The sequence below is a fragment of the Heteronotia binoei genome, chromosome 17 (assembly GCF_032191835.1).
Source record: "Heteronotia binoei isolate CCM8104 ecotype False Entrance Well chromosome 17, APGP_CSIRO_Hbin_v1, whole genome shotgun sequence".
NCBI lineage: Eukaryota > Metazoa > Chordata > Lepidosauria > Squamata > Gekkonidae > Heteronotia > Heteronotia binoei.
In genome coordinates this window covers 47,871,218-47,877,217 of record NC_083239.1, presented here as the reverse complement: position 1 = coordinate 47,877,217, position 6,000 = coordinate 47,871,218, and positions in this window count along the sequence as shown.

Genomic DNA, 6,000 nt, shown 5'->3' with positions numbered 1-6,000 from the left:
AAGGGTCACAAGAACTAAGCACTGATGCAACCCTTCTTGCCATCATCTGGTTTGATCTACTCTGTTAACAAAACAGGAGAAAATTATGTATAATGATTTGTATTTGTTCAAAAGCCCTGATTCAGGTGCCTTGAGTGACCCTTAGCTCCGGTTGCCAATTTCCGGGGGCGGGGGGGGGGGGGGGGCTCTGGACCTCTCCCAGAATCACAGCTGATTTCCAAGCAATCAAAATCAGTTCCCCTGGAGGAAATGCTTGTTTTGGAGAATGGACTCCACAGCAGGATACCTTGTTGAAACCCCTTCCCAGCTCTACCCCCGAATCTCCAGGCATTTCCCAACCCAGAGTTGGCAACTGCATATCCTGCCACAAACTCACTTGCGGGCCTGTTATGAGTCACACTCAGCTTCTATACCTCACTACTCGGGGATAAATAAAAGGTGCCCACTTTAAAGGGCGATTGTTAAGGATTCTTGTAGAACAGGGTGGTCAAATTTGCTTAACGTAAGAGCCACATAGAATAAACATCAGATGTTTGAGAGGGGCAAGACAGGAAGGAAGGGAGGAAGGGAGGGAGGGAGGAAGGAAGGAAGGAAGGAAGGAAGGAAGGAAGGAAGGAAGGAAGGAAGGAAGGAAGGAAGGAAGGAAGGAAGGAAGGAAGGAAGGAAGGAAGGAAGGAAGGAAGGAAGGAAGGAGAACTGATGGGGGGAGAGAGGTGGAAAGAAAGCAACTTTAAATGCCTTCTCCGAGTCACTGGCTGGCTTGGCAAAGTGATTTAAAGAAACAAAGGCCTTCTCCAAGCCAGCTGACGGGACAGTGAGGGCTTTGAGAGGCTCACAATGTGTGTGAAAGAGCTACGCAGTTTGGCCGTCCCTGTTGTAGAACAACAGCCATTTTTTAAAACGCTGGAAATGCTTGATGAGCTCTCTCATTTTGCGTACTCCACGTTGAGTCCCCGTGAGAAAGGTGGACTATAAATAAGGCAAATGAAATAAAACATAAATGACAACGTTCTGTGAAATGCTGGGATTTGGGTCGAATTGGTGCGGTTCTGTTGATGCCCAGCAGGGGGCGCCAAAACTGCAGGTTTGGAAGCCGGTCAGGCTGGGAAAACGTAATTCTTGCCCACCCACGCTAACCACTAGTCTCTCCCACCCCCTCACGGACGTGGGTACAAGGACCTCTTGATCCCCCTCACCCTGGTCTAGACGGCACTCCTTCAGTCCACCCCAGGAATCCTGGCTGCCAGCTCTTTTCTGCCCTCCCAGAGCCGAAAATAGAACCCAGAAGGCCTAGAATCCAGCCCCATTTTAACTACCTCTTAAATAACATTAAAAACATTCTATTTTTTAACCAGCCTTGCTTCTGCACCTATAACAGCTGACCTGTCGTAAATATACATTCGGTGTCCGGTTTCTAATGCTCGCATGCCCAGAAAAACTTTGCCATCTATATTATTGCATGGTGGGATGTTGCTATAAAGGGTTAAGAGCTGAGTGCCTCAGTGGGGACAGAATCCCACCCCACAACTGCTCCCCAATGCAGGGGGGAATGCCTCCATCTCCCATTCTGTGGGGAAGAAGTCAGCTAGGTCTCTGAACGGCCTATTGCTGTAACCACTGAGCCAAATATCCCTCCCAGAACATGGGTTCTGGATCCCCACAAGATCTGCCTTCCGGATTCTTCTCTGACCCGCTTTCCCAGAGCCTTGACTTCCATGTCGTTTGTCTCTTCCTATGGCAGGGGTGGCCAAACTTGCTTAAGAGCCACATAGAATAAACATCAGATGTTTGAGAGCCACAAGACAGGATGGATGGATGGAAGGAAATGATATGGGGAGGGAGAGGTGGCAAGAAAGCAACTTTAAATGCTTTTCCCAAACTGCTGGCTGGCTTGGCTTAGAGAAGTGATTTGAAGAGAGAAATGCCTTCTCCAAGCCAGCCGATGGGGTGGTGGGGGCTATGAGAGCTACCCAATATGTGCGAAAGGGTCACATGTGGCTCCTGAACAGCAATTTGGACACCCCTGTCCGATGGTCTGTATGTCCTGGTGAGGCCACCTTCTTTGGGTTTGCTTAGAAACTGAGTGGGGTTTGTTGTTTCCGCTCAGAAGAGCAGCTCAACAGGCTTGTTCTGAGCTGGACGAACCCTAATGCAAAAGAGAGCGCTGTCAACACTACCACAAACATAGTAAAATGTGCAATTCTCAGGCAGCTCCTCTCCGCATCCCAATTTAAGGGAGGAAAGCCACACAGGATTCACAAAGGGAGAAACAAGCAAGCAGGGATATCCTCTCCATTTCTAAAGCAAGAAGGAGAAAGATTATTTACTGTGCTGCTCCTGCTTTGTAATGTCTGTTTTTATGATATTATTTTAACTGTTGTTTTATTGTTGTAAGCCGCCCTCAGCCTGCTTGCGGGATAGGGCGGGATATAAATCTAAAAATTAAATTAAATTTTTAAAAGTCCGAGGGAAAAAAGTGGGGATGGGCTGGAAATAGACCCCAGGGTAAGAAAAGATGGGGGCAGAAAGAGCTCTCCTTTTATAGCTGGATGCCCCACTGCCTCTGTGACTCCAAATTGGATCTCGACGCATATAACGGGCCAGTTTCGTTTTTGGGTGTAACACAATGCCCAACTCCCTTTGCCTGAGGCAGCTGCGCCGAAATAGCTGAGATGCAGCCCTGGCTGGAATTGCCCGCTTGCTTGGCATGCAGAGGGGAGTCTTGCGGGCGGGGAGGGTGGGGTCTCAGGCCTCCACACTACCGAAGAGGGCTTCGCTGAGGAGCCGGCTTTATGGGATTTGATTTCGTGTTGGCTTCGGGCAACAATTAGGAAGCCGAGTCACACATAGGGCGGAAGGAAGCAGGGCCTAGCGTTCCCAGGCTGGGCCCCTCAACCTATTCCTTGTCATGTATCTAGCGCTGGTGTGGTGGGAAGGACCTGATGCACTTTTTTTTACTTAAGCCACTAATTCACTGTCCTCTGCTTCAGGGCCCTCAAATTCGCTATCCTCTGCTTCAGGCCCCTCAAATTCACTGTCCTCTGCTTCAGGGCCCTCAAATTCGCTATCCTCTGCTTCAGGCCCCACAAATTCGCTGTCCTCTGCTTCAGGGCCCTCAAATTCGCTATCCTCTGCTTCACGACCCTCAAATTCGCTGTCCTCTGCTTCAGGACCCTCACATTCGCTATCCTCTGCTTCATGACCCTCAAATTCGCTGTCCTCTGCTTCAGGGCCCTCAAATTTGCTATCCTCTGCTTCAGGCCCCTCAAATTCACTGTCCTCTGTTTCAGGGCCCACAAATTCGCTATCCTCTGCTTCACGACCCTCAAATTCGCTGTCCTCTGCTTCAGGGCCCTCAAATTCGCTATCCTCTGCTTCAGGGCCCTCAAATTCGCTATCCTCTGCTTCAGGGCCCTCAAATTCACTGTCCTCTACTTCAGGGCCCTCAAATTCGCTATCCTCTGCTTCAGGGCCCTCAAATTCACTGTCCTCTGCTTCAGGGCCCACAAATTCGCTGTCCTCTGCTTCAGGGCCCTCAGATTCGCTGTCCTCTGCTTCAGGGCCCTCAGATTCGCTGTCCTCTGCTTCAGGACCCTCAAATTCACTGTCCTCTGCTTCAGGGCCCACAAATTCGCTATCCTCTGCTTCAGGGCCCTCAAATTCGCTATCCTCTGCTTCAGGGCCCTCAAATTCACTGTCCTCTGCTTCAGGGCCCTCAAATTCGCTATCCTGTGCTTCAGGGCCCTCAAATTCGCTATCCTCTGCTTCAGGGCCCTCAAATTCACTGTCCTCTGCTTCAGGGCTCTCAGATTCGCTGTCCTCTGCTTCAGGGCCCTCAGATTTGCTGTCCTCTGCTTCAGGGCCCTCAGATTCGCTGTCCTCTGTTTCAGGGCCCTCAAATTCACTGTCCTCTGTTTAAGGGCCCTCAAATTCACTATCTTCTGCTTCAGGGCCCTCAAATTCGCTGTCCTCTGCTTCAGGGCCCTCAAGTTCGCTGTCCTCTGCTTCAGGGCCCACAAATTCGCTGTCCTCTGCTTCAGGGCCCTCAAATTTGCTGTCCTCTGCTTCAGGGCCCACAAATTCGCTGTCCTCTGCTTCAGGGCCCTCAGATTCGCTGTCCTCTGCTTCAGGGCCCTCAAATTCGCTGTCCTCTGCTTCAGGGCCCTCAAATTCGCTGTCCTCTGCTTCAGGGCCCACAAATTCGCTGTCCTCTGCTTCAGGGCCCTCAAATTTGCTGTCCTCTGCTTCAGGGCCCACAAATTCGCTGTCCTCTGCTTCAGGGCCCTCAGATTCGCTGTCCTCTGCTTCAAAGCCCACAAATTCGCTGTCCTCTGCTTCAGGGCCCTCAAATTCGCCGTCCTCTGCTTCAGGGCCCTCAAATTCGCTCTCCTCTGCTTCAGGACCCTCAAATTCGCTATCCTCTGCTTCACGACCCTCAAATTCGCTGTCCTCTGCTTCAGGGCCCTCAAATTCGCCGTCCTCTGCTTCAGGGCCCACAAATTCGCTGTCCTCTGCTTCAGGGCCCTCAAATTCGCCGTCCTCTGCTTCAGGGCCCACAAATTCGCTGTCCTCTGCTTCAGGGCCCTCAAATTCACTGTCCTCTGCTTCAGGGCCCTCAAATTCGCTGTCCTCTGCTTCAGGACCCTCAAATTCGCTGTCCTCTGTTTCAGGGCCCTCAAATTCACTGTCCTCTGCTTCAGGGCCCACAAATTCGCTGTCCTCTGCTTCAGGGCCCTCAAATTCGCTGTCCTCTGCTTCAGGACCCTCAAATTCGCTGTCCTCTGTTTCAGGGCCCTCAAATTCACTGTCCTCTGCTTCAGGGCTCACCACCCACCCTCTGCTTCAGGTCCCACCTACCCTCCACAGACATGGCACAGTTCTGTCAGCCTGTCTCACAAGGCTGTTCTGTTGAGACAACGTCTCTGAGGTGCTTTGAATGCTAAAGGATGTGATGGGCGGTTCTGTAGTATCGTGAGGGCTTCTTCCCATTTCACAACGTTCCTGCGAAGTAGAATCCTAGAATCCCAGAGCTGGAAGGGACCATAGAGACCATCTAGTCCAACCCCCTGCTCAATGCAGGATCAGCCTAGAGCATCCCTGATCGGTGTTCGTCCAGCTGCTGCTTCAACGCTACCTGGGAGGGGGATATCTCTGTGGGGTACTGTTTGTCCATGGCTGAGGCTGTCAAGACTGACAGGTTGTTAACCTCCAGGAGACCCCAAAGGGCTCCTTAGCCGTCTCCCAACAAGCCCACAGCCAGCTTGGTTTTGACATCAGGCCGTACACCCCACCCAGTCTCCCGATCATTGTCTGCCGTAAAGCAGGACTTGAACTCGGGCCTCCAAACTCTCCTGCCAACTGACAAATGAAAGCTCGCTGAGTAAACAGGCCTCTGAGCATGTGCAGAAGTATTTTCTTCCTGTAGCTGGGAGGGGAATTTGATTCAAGTCAGGTTATTTGGATCCCAGAAAGTTTTGCCTCCTGCTGCCGTAGAAACATTTCCTGCATTGTGCTGCAGGGCGTTGGACCAGAGGACTCTGGAGGTGTTCAAATGACTCCTGTACGGGCGTGCATATGCACACATACAGACACATGGAAATAGAATATAATATATCGCAAACGTGCCCAGGGAAATGCTGACGGCCACTTTGGGGTCAGGAAACGATTTTCTTCAGGCCCGTTTGGCCAGGGGTTCTGGAGGGTTTTTGCCATCTTCTGGGCACGGAGCAGGGGCCACCGGGTGTGTTTGTGAGGGGGGGAGGCAGTTGTGAATTTCCTACATTGTGCAGAGGGTTGGACTAGATGAACCTGGAGGTCCCTTCCAGCTCTATGGTTCTAAACGACCCACGGCAAAAGTCTAAGATGTCATAAAACACATCCCTTAAATTAAATTAAAAGAAAGAATTAAGCAATGATAAAGTGTGTGGGGAGGGGCAATGTTCCCTCTAAGCTGAGTTAGTGTGAGCTCACACATTTTTGTCTTCGCTCAGGAAAAAATGG